This window comes from Nicotiana tomentosiformis, chromosome 3 (genome assembly GCF_000390325.3).
Source record: "Nicotiana tomentosiformis chromosome 3, ASM39032v3, whole genome shotgun sequence".
Taxonomy (NCBI): domain Eukaryota; kingdom Viridiplantae; phylum Streptophyta; class Magnoliopsida; order Solanales; family Solanaceae; genus Nicotiana; species Nicotiana tomentosiformis.
In genome coordinates this window covers 91497565-91514316 of record NC_090814.1, presented here as the reverse complement: position 1 = coordinate 91514316, position 16752 = coordinate 91497565, and positions in this window count along the sequence as shown.

The window sequence follows — 16752 nt, the reverse complement described above, 5'->3', positions numbered from 1 at the left end:
AATGCAAAGTAACACCAACTGAAGCCTCATTGGGGGGGGGGGGGGACATACAACTAGAAAGTAGTGTCTTTATATTAGATGAACAAGTGATACAAAATTTTGGGGGAAACAACTTCATAGAACTATTACATGGCTATTCAAAAAAATGAGGGTACTTTTCTTTCATTTCATTCTCGGCTTCCCAAGTAGCTTCTTCGAATTGTTGGTTTCGCCATAATACCTTCACGGATGCAATTTCTTTGTCTCTCAACTTTCGGACCTGCCTATCAAGAATAGCAACCGGAATTTCTTCATATGACAATTCTTCACTAACCTCGATGGTCTCAACCGGCACAATAGCGGACGAATCTCTAACTACCTTCTTCAACATGAACAAATGGAATACCGGATGTACTAATGACATCTCAGGTGGTAGTTCAAGCTTGTACGCCACCTGACTTATCCTTTGAATGATTATATACGGCCCGACATACCTCGGAGTTAATTTTCCTTTCTTTCCAAACCGCATGATCCCCTTCATAGGAGATACCTTCAAGAACACCCAATCATCTTCTTTGAACTCTAAGTCTCTGTGACGAACATCCGAGTAGGATTTTTGACGACTCTGAGCAGTTTTCAACTGCTCTTTTATGATCTTAACATTTTCCATTGCCTGATGCACAAGGTCTGGTCCTATTAGTTCAGCTTCTCCAACCTCGAACCACCCAATTAGTGATCTACATCTTCTACCATACAAGGCCTCAAATGGCGCCATCTGAATACTAGCATGGAAGCTGTTGTTATAAGCAAATTCTATGAGCGACAAATGATCATCCCAGCTACCCTTGAAGTCAAGCACATACGTACGCAACATGTCCTTAAGTGTCTGAATAGTCCTCTCTGCTTGTCCGTCAGTCTGTGGATGGAAAGTCGTGCTAAGATTTACCTGTGTACCCAAACCTTGCTGAAGTGAGATGGCTTAGCCGATCGGGCGAAACATTTTCCTCTCAGAAAGAAAGATGGATCTCTGCGGATGTGTATTGATTACCGGCAGCTCAACAAAGTCACAATCAAAAACAAATACCCATTACCTAGAATAGATGATTTGTTTGACCAATTACAAGGTGCTAAGTTCTTCTCCAAAATTGATTTGCGGTCCGAGTACCATCAATTAAAGGTAAGGGAGCAGGATATTCCGAAAATAGCTTTCAGAACCCGGTATGGGCACTTTGAATTTTTGATAATGTCTTTTGGGCTAACAAATGCCCCGGCAGCTTTCATAGATCTTATGAATTAGGTCTTCAAGCCATTTCTTGACTCCTTTGTGATAGTATTCATTAACGACATCCCTGTATATTCACGAAGTCGAGAGGATCACGCCGACCACCTCAGAGCAGTTCTACAGACTCTTCATCACCATCACTTGTATGCAAAGTTCTCGAAATGTGAATTTTGGCTTGAATATGTTACATTCCTGGGTCATGTCTTCTCCGGAGAAGGAATTAAGGTTGATCCTCAAAAGATTGCGGCGGTGAAGGATTGGCCTAGACCTACTACTCCAACAGAGATTCGGAGCTTCTTGGGTTTGGCCGGTTATTATAGGAGGTTCATGGAGGGGTTGTCCGTACTTGCCTCACCATTGACTAAATTGAAGCAGAAGGCGGTTAAGTTCCAGTGGTTCGATGCTTGTGAAAGGAGCTTTCAGGAATTGAAATCAAGATTGATTTCGGCGTCGGTATTGACCCTGCCGGAGGGTACCGAGGGGTTTGTGGTGTATTGCGATGCTTCAAGGATCGGTCTTGGGCATGTATTAGTGCAACATGGTAAGGATATGGCATATGCTTCAAGGAAACTTAAGAATCATGAAAAGAATAATCCAACTCATGACTTAGAACTTATGGCGGTGGTTTTTGCATTAAAAATTTAGCGTCTTCATTTGTATGGAGTCCATGTAGATGTATTCACGGACCACAAGAGTCTTCAATACATTTTCAAGCAGAAGGAATTGAACTTAAGGCAGAGAAGGTGGCTTGAATTTCTCAAAGATTATGATATCGACATTTTGTATCATCCGGGGAAAGCTAATGTGGTGGCGGATGCTCTTAGTCGGAAATCTATGGGTATTTTGGCTCACTTGGAGGCATGTCAAAGGCCCTTGGCCCGGGAGGTTCACCAGTTGGCCAGTTTGGGAGTTCGTCTTGTGGACTCTAATAAAGGGGGAGTGATTGTGCGAAATAGGGAGGAATCATCGCTTGTGGCGGAACTCAAGGAGAAACAATACAATGATCCAGTGTTGGTGCAACTGGCATGGATGACGGTACATAAGACCACGGCTTATTTATCTTGGCATGGATGACGGTACATTACGGTACCAAGGACGACTATGTTTTCCAAACGTAGATGGTCTTTGGGAAAGAATCATGGCAGAAGCTCTCATACTTCTAGATATTCCATGCACCCAGGCTCTACAAAAATGTATCATGATCTCAAGAAAGTTTACTGGTGGAATGACATGAAGAGGGTAGTGGCGGACTTTATGGCAAAATGTTCAAACTGTCCACAGGTGAAGGCCAAGCATCAAAGGCCCGGTGGGTTAGCTCAGAGTATAGAAATTCATATGTGGAAATGGGAAATGATCAATATGGATTTTGTGGTAGGGTTACCGCGCACTCCGCGTAAGTTTGACTCAATCTGGGTGATCGTGGATCGACTCACGAAATCAGCTCAATTTTTGCCGGTTAAATCCACCGACACTGCGGAACAGTATGCTTAATTATATATCAAGGAGATAGTCAGGCTTCATGGCACTCCACTTTCCATCATTTCCGATCGAGGCACCCAATTCACAGCTAATTTCTGGAAGACATTTCAGCAAAGTTTGGGTACGCAAGTAAATCTTAGCACGGCTTTCCATCCACAGACTAACGGGCAAGCAGAGCGGACTATTCAGACGCTTGAGGACATGTTGCGTGTGTGTGTGCTTGACTTCAAGAGTAGCTGTGATGATCATTTGCCTATCATAGAATTTTCTTATAACAACAGCTTCCATGCCAGTATTCAGATGGCGACGTTTGAGGCCTTGTATGGTAGAAGATGTAGATCGCCGATTGGGTGGTTCAAGGTTGGAGAAGCTGAACTAATAGGACCAGACCTTATGCATCACGCTATGGAAAAGGTTAAGATTATAAAAGAGTGGTTGAGAACTGCTCAGAGTCATCAAAAATCCTATTCGGATGTTCGTCGCAGAGACTTAGAGTTCAAGGAAGATGATTGGGTGTTCTTAAAGGTATCTCCCATGAAGGGGATCATGTGGTTTGGAAAGAAAGGGAAATTAAGTCCGAGGTACGTCGGGCCGTATAGAATCATTTAAAGGATAGGTCAGGTGGCATACAAGCTTGAGCTACCACCTGAGATGTCATTAGTGCACCCGCTATTCCACGTGTCCATGTTGAAGAAGGTAGTTGGAGATCCGTCCGCTATCACACCGGTTGAGACCATCAAAGTTAGTGAAGAACTGTCATATGAAGAGATTCTGGTTGCTATCCTTGACAGACATTTCCGAAAGTTGAGGAACAAACAAATTGCATCTGTAAAGGTATTATGGCGAAACGAGCAAGTCGAAGAAGCAACTTGGGAAGCCGAGAATGAAATGAAAGAGAAGTACCCTCATTTATTTGAATAGCCATGTAATAGCTCTATAAAGTTGCCCCCCCCTCCCCCAAAGTTTGTATCACTTGTTCGGCTAATATAAAGACACTCATTTCTAGCTATATGTCCCCCATGAGGCTTCGGTTGGTGTTATTTTGCATTCTGTTGTGTCATTTAATTCTATATATGTTGCTAAGGTTTGTTTCGGGGGATCTCTGACAGGTGGATAGGCCTAAATACAAAGGAAACTCTGGCGAAATTTTCAGGAAGTTAGGCAAATTTAAGGCTAATGGTATGTGGCATAACTGAAACTGTGTTAAGTGAACCTTGATCCTCATTCGAGGATGAATGATCTTAAGTGGGGGAGGATGTAAGGACACGTAAAAATTTTAACCAAAAACTCGGGGTTTCGTGGTGCCAAGATAGATTCCTGCGTTACTATAGTAGAAATTCTTCGCGGCGAGCTTGCTCGTCGTGGTTCGGAATTTTTTGATTGAAAAGTACCCTATGGACTTAGAGCAAAATGTTACGCAGAAGAACACATTTCTGCGGCCCATTATGCGGTCGCATAATCACTCTGCGGACCGCATAATGGCCGCAGAATGAAGCAAAAAGTTGGCCAATTTTAGGTCAGCTTTACGGTCGATTATGTGACCACATAATCGATATGTGGACTACATATTGGTTGCATAATTTATCTTGGGTTTTTGCGGAGGGACTTCTGTGGTGCATTATGCGACCGTAGAATAAGTACGCGGACCGCATACTGGTCGCATACCTGAGCTGAAAGTTTAGTCCCCTAAGGTCCATTTCTGCGGTCACATATGCGATCGGAGACGTGTGTCGGGGCACCCTTTTTCTTAATTTAAAACTCGACCCCCATTCCGTTAAAACAACCCTTTAGTCTATTTTGAAGCTCATTTATGATATTTCTAGAGAGAGGGGGGGGGGGTTCTAGAGGGAGGGCGTAATTTTTCATCAAATTGATCTTCAACCATCACTCAAAGCTTTGGAAATATTCAAGTAGAGCTCCAAAATTCTTCATCCTAAAAGGTAAGGCTTCATCACCCCAGCTCTTAATTTCAAACATAGCTATAATGGGGTACTAGGGTGATACTTCATGGGTATGAGGGTGGTCTATCTTGCATGCATGTATGATAAAGAGTGTGGGGAAAAAGTGGGCTAGGACCATGAACGTTTTCCTAATTATGGGTTCAATTTGTATATTGCTAAAATAGATTGAGGTTGCTAAGGGTTCCGAATAATTGTAGAGTCTAAAGAAGCCCAGTCGAGGTATGTATGGCTAGCTCTCTTCTTCCTAGAATCGAACTCCTGGTGTCCGAATAATGGGTGCAAGTTCCAACTTAATCATACTAGAATTGTTTTCCTTAGTGTGTTGGATTGAAATATTCATGTTCCCTAATTGTTTTAGATGGTTACCATGTCATCATGCTATTTGAGAACTTAATTATGATTTTTCAAGCTCCTTCCCTTATGTGTGAAATGCCTTATGTGATGGAACTTATCGACATGAATGATGATGTTAATTAAACAAATAAAAAGGGAAAGACTTGAATTGTAAAATGTTCCCAAGTGCCAAGAACTACTTAATAAATGAGGTTGTTTGTGCCATGTAACGAAAGATGGGAAAGAAATGTAAATTGAGTGAACAATTGAAAGAGGTTATGTCTCAAGTGAGATGGCTTAGCCGATCGGGCCGAGATCGGACGCCATGCTGTACACATGGTGGCATTTGTGTTGGAATTATCGATTTACATGGTGGATATGGATATGTTTCACTTGAGATGGCTTAGCCGATCGGGCCGAGACAGGACTCCACGTAAAAATACGGTGGCATTGTAAGTTGTGGCTTTGGCACTAAAGATTATTAATCTAAAAAGATGGAAAGATTGAATTGGAAACTATGTGATCCTTACTTGGTGTTTCTTTGTATTTCTATGAATTACTTATTGATTATTATGACTACCTTCTCTTTGTTTCACTGTTCATTATTCTAAGATTGGTGTTTGCCTTACATACTACTACTATTGGACAGTACTAACGTCCCTTTTGCCGGGGGCGCTACATCTTTTAATGGATGTAGGTAGTTCCATCGCGGATAGTGCCGATCGCAAATAGTGGTGCTCTCTTTCTCTCCTCATAGCAGTTTTGGTGAGCCCCATTTCTCCCAGGGGTCATGTAGTCCTTTTTTCGTATAAGTTTTCATATTTTGCGGTATAGCCGGAGCCTTGTTGCCGACATTCTCATTTTGCTCTTTTGTACCCTTAGAGGCTCCGTAGATGTTTGTGTGGATCATGTATGTATGTTGGGGTGGTCGTGGAATTGAGTTGTATTTTGTAAACTCAACTATGGCACAATGTATATGTTACACCCTATATTTTCGTACATAAAAATGCATCGTAAGCAAACTAATGTAGGACCAAAAATGAGATAATATTTAAAAATATATAAATTAATTTAATCATGTTACCTATGAGGTTACAAATATTGAAGATCATGAACAACAAGTACAAAGAGGGTTGGACGGTTCAAAAGATAAAGCAATTGAAGAAAATAATGTTTCGTCGAAAGTCGACAAGTTGGGAATGTTATAACATATACCTTTGGGGTGAGACTAGGGTGCTTAACATGATAAGGAGATTATGTTATGATTTATATTAGTCGTATGACATCTGTGTGTTATGTTTTGAAGTCAAGAGAGTTGTGGAACAAAAGTCGATGAAAGTCATCACAAGTTACATTCATAAGTTTTACTGAAACTTTGGGTCAAATGTAACTGTGATTTTCTCCCAATATACTTAGAGTTATGGGGTGTTCCACCCATCAAATTAAAGATCTATGAGTCTATTTTCCAACGCATTAAACCGTTTGTCAATATGATATTGGAGTAGAAAGATATGGGCATTTGTTCGATACTGCGCAAGCTGCTAGTTGACAAGTAGGTGTGTCACCTACTTGCTTAAATGAGAGCCCAAAAAATGGGCCATTTCGGGTCGTCCAAAGAGGCCTTTTAAGGGCCTATTTTCTTCATATATTAGACTTAAAATAGAGCATAATAACCAGACATAAGCTCTGCAAAGAATTCTCCCAAAAATTTCCCACAAACCCTAATTGATTTTCTCTCCCTTTCAAGTTCCAATTGGAGGTAAAATCTAGAGTTTGAAGAACCAAGATAAGAGCTGAGTTATCCAACAAATAAGGTGAGTTTACTGCTCTCTTTCATCCAATTTTTCTTCTGTAAATTCATGGTAAGTCGTTCTATACTTGTAAGAACTTACGGGACGGTGATCGGAAGCCGTGAGTTCGAGTTATTCACTTGTAGCGGACTGTTTTGTGGACTGTTTTGTATTGCTGTTGGGCTGCGTGTTTTACTACTATTTTGTGGAGTTTTGGAGGAGGAAGTGGGTTTATAAACAACATATAAATGTAGGGTGGTTGGCTGGTCGTTCGTCATAACATTTTCGGGTCGTTTAACACTACTACGGTGGTCATTTTATGTACGAAGAGATTGGGGTGTGTTGGGCTATTTTGTAGTATTTGATGGTGTATATAGGGCTGGAAAATGATGTATATATGTTGTTATTGTTCTGTTCTTGTATTGTTTGTGTTATCTTGAATTTGGAGGAAGTAAGGATTATAGGGGAGATGCTGCCCGTTTTAATACAAAATAGGTTTGTCGTTCGTTGTGCGATAGTTGTACCTTTCGTAACTTAACGATAGTATTATTATCATTCTTGTAGATTAAGGTGCGGAGAGGTGAGTTCAACTTGGTGATTGGAAAGATTGTGATAAGGTATGTTAAGGCTAAGCCTTCCTTCATTTTGGCATGATCTCGTAGCTACATGTGTTAGTAATGAGACAAAAAGAGAAGTTCATATTCATAAATTTATTCACACTATTCTAGTCTCATAAGTTACAATATTATTCCTTATCGAGACTCTATATTCAATTTTAGTATTGTCTTCTTCCAGTCAAGAGAGAAGCAAGCCTATATATACAGTATTATAGTATTTTCATTACCATCGAGCTATAATCGATGGACAGGCCCCTATTGGACAACCTCTGATCAGATGGTAAGTTATATATACCGAGCCTACTGTGGTCGAGCGCCTATGAGCGAGCCCAAGATGGCCGAGATACAGAGCCCAGTATGGCCGAGCGCCTATGAGCGAGCCTACTACGGCCGAGTATTTACACGTACCGAGCCTTATAGGGCCGGATATTTATTTTACTTACTATATTGAAGGAGTTTAGTCACTATCAGCAGGTAAGTATATATTACACCCCGTAAGTTTAACATCCTTGATACCGATATATATACATTTGATATGCTATTTTGAGTGGAATATTTTTTGTAAAATAGTTTGAAAAAAATATATGATTGTATATAGTTATTAGTATTACTACTTTCGAATATGTTTTAGATTATACACATAATATGAGAAAGTTTATGAGATTTTCTTTATTGTAAATATAGAAATTATTTTCTCACAAGAAAAGAAAGTTATCTTTTTACCAATTTAAGAATTAAGAGTACGAGAATTTTTACTCTTTATATGAGATTAGGAAAATTATAAAGTTAAGAAAATATGTATATTTTTATATGAATATTTTAATTAAATAATAGTGTATGTATTTATTTTATACCACATAACCATGATAGTATGATGAATAAAGTGTATTAAAAATAAGTAGAATTTTAAGTAATTTGAGATAATTCTTAATTGTGCGGGTAATTGATTAATTACCGGGTAGCGGGATATTATCTAATTAATTAATTTATTATAGGATAAGATTTAAAATCCTCACCTCACCCCACCCCTCCACGTGGCAGCAAATAAAAGTAACACTTAAATGACTCTTGCCTTAGACAAACTAATTAGTGGGCACTTGGACAACAATTCTAAGACAATTACACGTAAAGAAATGACAATGTCCTAATCATCTCTACTTATCTTCAAAAGATATCCAATTCATTTCTTGGCAAAGATTATATACAAAAAGGCAAAACAAGGAATGAAGATTCATATATCTAATAATGAATGCTCAAGTTGCCGTTGCTTATATTGCTGGAATTTGGACCTTGCTTCATACTCTAATTTATTAAGCACTACAGAAACTACAATGTGAGCAAGACCAACTGATCGCTCCTTGCCCGTGTATATTTTGTCTCAAGAATATTATACGAATTTTTCCTACTCCAGGTATGTGAGCCTATCCCCTTCATTCTTTTGCACGATTCCGATTGTACATAATATAATGAACGAGCTCCCAAAGATACTCTACTCTTAGAAGCTACCAGTACTTACATTGCTGCCCTTCTTATGAAACGATTGATATTGATGTTACTTCTTTTATTCTTATATTATCAATGTTGTTGGTAGTTCCTGATTCTTATAAGATTCTTGATGAAGAGTTAATCCTAATAACGTGTACGAAGGATACCGACCTTACGTCACTCCGAAAGGTTCAAAATGTGATTCCAATGAGTCCAGCATGCATCATATATATGTATCTATTTTACTCTACCGAGCCGCGCTATAGTCGGCCGGGTATGGCACCTATTGTGCAACCACTGATCAGTTGGGTTTTACCGAGCTCCACGTGGCCGGGTATGATTCTACCGAGCCCTATGATGGCCGGGTACGTTTTACCGAGCCTATTATGGCCGGGTACGATATGATGATGATGATGCCCACAAAGGCATATGTTTTAAACGTTTATGTATATATATATGTATGTATCATGTATTTCATGTCAGTAGCCCTCAGAGGTACCCAGATGTCACAGGTTGTATATTCTCTATATGTATGTATATATATATATATGTATGTATTTATCATGTATCTCATGTCAGTAGTCCTAAGAGGTACCCAGATATCACAGGTTGTATATTCTCTATCGCTGGTCACATTACTGTTCTTACTTATGCTTTCCTGCCTTACATACTCAGTACATTATTCGTACTGACGTCCTTTTTATTTGTGGACGCTGCATGTCGTGCTGCAGGTCCTGATAGACGGGTAGAATTAGTTTGACGAGCCTTCATAGTAGACCAAGTTGGCATTCAGCGAAGGATCAGTAAGACTCCACCTCATTCGGAGTGCAGCTGAGTCTATGAGTCATCATGTCAGAGTTTTTCTACAGACTTATGGGTACGCCAGTACCCTATCCCATTTGATGTCAAATAATCTTAGAGGCTTTGTAGACAGAGGTTCATTTACAGTATGTCAGAGGCTTTGACGGCCCATATGTATTTATAGTTTAAGAAAAATGATTCAGTGATACAGTGTTTTTCCCACTTACGCTTGTACATTATGAGTTGTGGCCATGTTGGCCCATGATAGTTACAAAAGGAATGAGTTCAGCCAACTCGACCTATGTATGTTCTAGTTTTGGTCGAATGATCATAAGTTACAGAGTGGTTCGCTCGGGCCAGCACGGCACCGAGTGCCAGCCACGCCTCACCAGGTTTGGGGTGTGACAAAGTGGTATCAGAGCGGGTCGTGTCCCAGGGAGTCTACAAAGCCGTGCCTAGTAGAATCTCACTTATGAATGTGTTGCGCGCCACATTTATAATTGAGAGGCTATAGGGCATTTAGAAAATGTTACCCTTCTTTTGTTTCGAGATCGTGCCATAGAGCTGTCGTAAGAAGTCAGTATGAAACTTTCGCAAGATTTTGTATGCACTAGAGGTGCAAGTATTACAGTAGAGCTTTAATGCATAATGTGGTAGGAAGGTTATGAAAGAAACAACAAATACGATGCCAGATTGAAAAGTAAGTAAGGTAAAGTAGAGGTGAAGAAGGTTCGAGATACTCATCTACAAAAAGGTTGTAAATAGTCGAGACTTCAGATATAGTTATGGTTTTAGTTTAGTTTACAAAGGAGACCCTAGTGAAAAGTTTGAAAATCTCTAAGAGTTAACATTCGAGGACGAATGTTCTAAAGGGGGTAAGGATGTTACACCCCGTAAGTTTAACATCCTTGATACCGATATATATACATTTGATATGGTATTTTGAGTGGAATATTTTTTATAAAATAGTTTGAAAAAAATATATGATTGTATATAATTATTAGTATTACTACTTTCGAATATGTTTTAAATTATACACATAATATGAGAAAGTTTATGAGATTTTCTTTATTGTAAATATAGAAATTATTTTCTCACAAGAAAAGAAAGTTATCTTTTTACCAATTTAAGAATTAAGAGTACGAGAATTTTTACTCTTTATATGAGATTAGGAAAATTATAAAGTTAAGAAAATATGTATATTTTTATATGGATATTTTAATTAAATAATAGTGTATGTATTTATTTTATACCACATAACCATGATAGTATGATGAATAAAGTGTATTAAAAATAAGTAGAATTTTAAGTAATTTGAGATAATTCTTAATTGTGCGGGTAATTAATTAATTACCGGGTAGCGGGATATTACCTAATTAATTAATTTATTATAGGATAAGATTTAAAATCCTCACCTCACCCCACCCCCTCCACGTGGCAGCAAATAAGAGTAACACTTAAATGACTCTTGCCTAAGACAAACTAATTAGTGAGCACTTGGACAACAATTCTAAGACAATTACACGTAAAGAAATGACAATGTCCTAATCATCTCTACTTATCTTCAAAAGATATCCAATTCATTTCTTGGCAAAGATTATATACAAAAAGGCAAAACAAGGAATGAAGATTCATATATCTAATAATGAATGCTCAAGTTGCCGTTGCTTATATTGCTGGAATTTGGACCTTGCTTCATACTCTAATTTATTAAGCACTACAGAAACTACAATGTGTGCAAGACCAACTGATCGCTCCTTGCCCGTGTATATTTTGTCTCAAGAATATTATACGAATTTTTCTTACTCCAGGTATGTGAGCCTATCCCCTTCATTCTTTTGCACGATTCCGATTGTACATAATATAATGAACGAGCTCCCAAAGATACTCTACTCTTAGAAGCTACCAGTACTTACATTGCTGCCCTTCTTATGAAACGATTGATATTGATGTTACTTCTCTTATTCTTATATTATCAATGTTGTTGGTAGTTCCTGATTCTTATAAGATTCTTGATGAAGAGTTAATCCTAATAACATGTACGAAGGATACCGACCTTACGTCACTCCGAAAGGTTCAAAATGTGATTCCAATGAGTCCAGCATGCATCATATATATGTATCTATTTTACTCTACCGAGCCGCGCTATAGTCGGCCGGGTATGGCACCTATTGTGCAACCACTGATCAGTTGGGTTTTACCGAGCTCCACGTGGCCGGGTACGATTCTACCGAGCCCTATGATGGCCGGGTACGTTTTACCGAGCCTATTATGGCCGGGTACGATATGATGATGGTGATGCCCACAAAGGCGTATGTTTTAAAAGTTTATGTATATATATGTATGTATCATGTATTTCATGTCAGTAGCCCTCAGAGGTACCCAGATGTCACAGGTTGTATATTCTCTATCCCTGTTTACATTACTGTTCTTACTTATGCTTTCTTGCCTCACATACTCAGTACTTTATTCGTACTGACGTCCTTTTTATTTGTGGACGCTGCATGTCGTGCTGCAGGTCCTGATAGACAGGTAGACGTAGCTCCCCCACCACAGTAGGCTGTCCAGTTCAGCGGTTATTGGCGAGATCCCTTCTCCGGACTTGCCGTGGTCTTGGTATGCATTTTTGTTATAGACCTTATGGGTATGTCGGGGCCCTGTTCCATTTGATGTCAAATAATCTTAGAGGCTTTGTAGACAGAGGTTCATTTTGTACAGTATGTCAGAGGCTTTGACGGCCCATATGTATTTATGGTTTAAGAAAAATGATTCAGTGATACAGTGTTTTTCCCACTTACGCTTGTACATTATGAGTTGTGGCCATGCTGGCCCATGATAGTTACAAAAGGAATGAGTTCAGCCAACTCGACCTATGTATGTTCTAGTTTTGGTCGAATGATCATGAGTTACAGAGTGGTTCGCTCGGGCCAGCACGGCACCGAGTGCCAGCCACGCCTCACCAGGTTTGGGGTGTGACAGTATATCTCCAGATCATCTTTGACTCCCAGTTACTTCCAGTTATTATATTATCAGTTCAGTTTCGATTTTCAGTTATGTTATTGCCTTACATACTCGGTACATTATTTCGTACTGACGTCCCTTTTTCGGGGACACTGCATTTCATGCATGCAGGTTCAGATAGACAGACGAGTAGATCTCCTCATTAGGTGTTTCCCGAGTTCAGCCTGATCGGTAAGCTCCACGTCTTTCGGAGTTGCCAGGTCTAGAGTGTTGTGTACATCTTATGTATATCTGTATATATGTTATGGGTAGGTCGGGGCCCTGTTCCGATCATAGTACATCTATCAATAGAGGCTTGTAGACATATCCTATTGGTTAGTGCAGTATGTTGGGTTTGTAGGCCTGGTATGTATAATTTGGTGGTTTGTCAGCTGTAGTAGCTATGACGGCCTTTTCAGCCTAGCTTTATATTGATGTTTAGTTAGCGCTAGTTTCCATTCAGTTTTATATTTTGCTTTGCAAATTGTCTTGCAAGGTGGCCCCATGGCCAAAGTATGACATTATGTGTTCAGAGTCCCTTGCAATTTGGTACGCCAGGTTAGGTGAGGCACCGGGTGCTTGTCTCGCTCCTAGGTTTGGGGCGTGACAAACTTGGTATCAGAGCAGTTCTGTCCTAGGAAGTCTACAAGCCGTGTCTAGTAGAGTCTTGTTTATAGATGTGTTGTGCACCACATTATATAAGCAGGGCACTACAGGGCATTTAGGAGTTGGTTACCCTTCTTTGAAATCTAAATCGTGCTACAGAACTGAGTTATAGGAAATTTGAATTAAACTTATGTGTTGGTGTTTGCATGCACAGATGACGGTGACTAGGAAGACTACGGCTAGCCAGAGGAGAGATACAGCAGCAGGTGAGGGGACCAGCAGGGTACCCCCAGTAGATGGGGCCCAGTCTGAGGCTCAAGGCGAGACCCCTACTCAGCCATTACCGGCTCCTCCAACAACTACGGAGATTCCTAGGGAAATCGCACATCCAGTTCCCCCTCCACTTCCATCAGATCAGGACTTGAGGAGTGCGGTGCATTTGTTGACACAGTTGGTAGCTACCCAGTAACAGGCTAGGGCATCAGCTAGTGCAGGAACTTCTGAGGGGTCTGGGAGTTTAAGGGTCCGAGAGTTTATTGCTTTGAGTCCCCCAGAGTTCACGGGGACAGATCAGAGGGAGGACCCGCAGGATTTCATAGATCAGCTTCACAGGATCTTTCGTGTTATGCATGCCACGGAGAAAGAGGCAGTTGAGCTAGCAGCTTTTCGACTCCGAGATATAGCCATCCTTTGGTACGAGGGATGGGAGAGGTCCAGGGGACGTGATGCACCTCCAGCTATTTGGGAGAATTTTTCAGATGCCTTCCTTGACCAGTACTTACCACGGGAGATCCGACAGGCTCGAGTCGATCAGTTTCTAGCCCTCAAGCAGGGTAATATGAGTGTTCGAGAGTATAGTCTCCGTTTTGACTCATTGGCCAGATATGCACCATCCATAGTTGCTACTATGCGGGACAGGATTCACAGGTTTATAGCAGGGTTAGCCCCAGAGTTAACCGAGGCATGTGCCACCGCTGCATTGCAGGATAGTATGGATATCTCCCGGATTCAGGCATTCGCCCAGAATATAGAAAGGGGTAGGCGTCGGCAGCAGGGTACAGAGAGGGCTGAGCAAGGGCAACGTAAGAGGATGAGATTTCCCAGGTCTCAGGAGCAATCTCAGGGTAGTTATAGGACCCAGTACTTCGGACGGCCACCTAGGCCTCCGCCACCTCAGTTACAGGGTTACGGGTATGACCGCTATACTCAGTCAGGACCAGGTGAGAGCTCACGGGCGTCGGGTTTGCAGCGACAACGAGGTTCTGCGCAGACATGGTCATTTCCTCCGCGGTGTGACATCTGTGGTAGGGGACACTTAGGCCAATGCCGAGCAGGTTCTGATGCTTGTTATACATGTGGGCGTCCAGGGCATATGATGCAGGATTGCCCAAATAGAGATTCGGGGGGAATGGCACAACCAGCGAGTTCAGCAACAGGATCATCTATGTCTGTGCATCCTTCAGGGCGCAAGTCTCAGTCTTCGGCTGGTAGAGGTTGGGGCAGAGGTAGAGGTTCCAGTTCAGGTGGTAATCAAAATCGTATCTATGCTTTAGCGGGTCGACAGGACCAGGAGTCTTCACCAGACGTTGTGACAGGTATATTAACCATTTGCTCTCACGATGCTTATGCTTTGATAGACCCAGGATCTACTTTATCGTACATTACCCCATTTGTCGCGAGGAAGTTTGGTATAGTGCCTGAAATACTAAGTGATCCTTTTGCGGTATCTACACCGGTTGGAGAATCGATTATTGCTAGACGGGTTTACCGAGGTTGTACGGTGACAATTTGTAGTCGTCAGACCTCAGCTGACCTAGTTGAGCTAGAGATGATGGATTTTGATGCTATCATGGGCATGGACTGGTTGGCAGCTTGCTATGCCACAGTTGATTGCCGAGCAAAGGCAGCCAGATTTCATTTTCCGGGTGAGCCAGTCCTTGAATGGGTAGGTAATACACCAACACCCAGAGGTAGGTTTATTTCCTATCTGAAGGCGAGGAAAATGATCGCAAAAGGGTGCATTTATCATATTGTGCGAGTTAGAGATGCAGATGCTGAGATACCTACACTTCAGTCTATTCCCGTAGTCAAAGAGTATGCAGATGTGTTTCCAGATGAGCTTCCAAGTATTCCTCCAGAGCGAGAGATTGATTTTAGCATCGATTTGCTTCCAGGAACTCAACCAATATCCGTCCCTCCGTATAGAATGGCACCTGGCGAATTGAAGGAGTTGAAGGAGCAGTTAAAAGATTTGCTGGAGAAAGGTTACATCAGGCCCAGTACCTCACCTTGGGGTGCACCAGTACTATTTGTGCGGAAGAAAGACGGCTCGCTGAGGATGTGTATCGATTATAGGCAGCTGAACAAGGTAACTATTAAGAATAAGTATCCACTTCCAAGGATCGATGACTTGTTTGATCAGTTGCAGGGGGCTAGATGCTTTTCAAAGATAGATTTGAGGTCGGGGTACCACCAGGTCAGAGTTCGGGAAAAAGATATTCCGAAGACAGCCTTCAGGACCCGATATGGCCACTTCGAGTTCCTTGTCATGTCCTTCGGGTTGACTAATGCACCCGCTGTATTTATGGACTTGATGAATAGCCTATTCCGGCCATTTTTAGATCTGTTCGTTATAGTATTTATTGATGATATTCTGGTTTATTCTCGTTCAGAGGATGAGCATGCGGACCACTTGCGAGCGGTACTCCAAACCCTCCGTGATCGTAAGTTGTATGCTAAGTTTTCTAAATGTGAGTTTTGGTTTAAGTCTGTAGCATTCTTGGGGCATATTGTATCAGATGAAGGGATAAAGGTAGACACTCAGAAGATTGAGGCCGTGAAATCTTGGCCTAGACCTACTACTCCGACAGAGGTTCATAGCTTTCTAGGCTTAGCAGGATACTATCGGAGGTTCGTAGAGGGTTTTTCTTCCCTTTCGGCACCATTGACGAAGTTGACACAGAAAGAAACTAAGTTTCAATGGACAGAGGCTTGTGAGCGGAGTTTCCAAGAGCTTAAGAACAGGTTGACCTCAGCTCCAGTTCTAACACTTCCAGAGGGTCTAGAGGGTTATGCCGTGTATTGTGATGCATCAGGTGTCGGGTTAGAATGTGTCCTGATGCAACATGGGAAGGTAATTGCGTATGCTTCAAGGCAGTTGAGGAAGCACGAGAGGAATTATCCGACCCATGACCTCGAGTTAGCTGCGGTTGTCCATGCACTTAAGATATGGCGGCATTATTTATATGGTGTTCATGTTGATGTATTTACTGATCATAAAAGCCTACAATATATCTTCAAGCAAAAAGAGTTGAATTTGCGACAGAGGCGATGGCTTGAGTTATTAAAAGATTACGATGTTAACATTCTCTACCATCCAGGGAAAGCTAATGTTGTAGCAGATGCATTAAGTCGCCGAT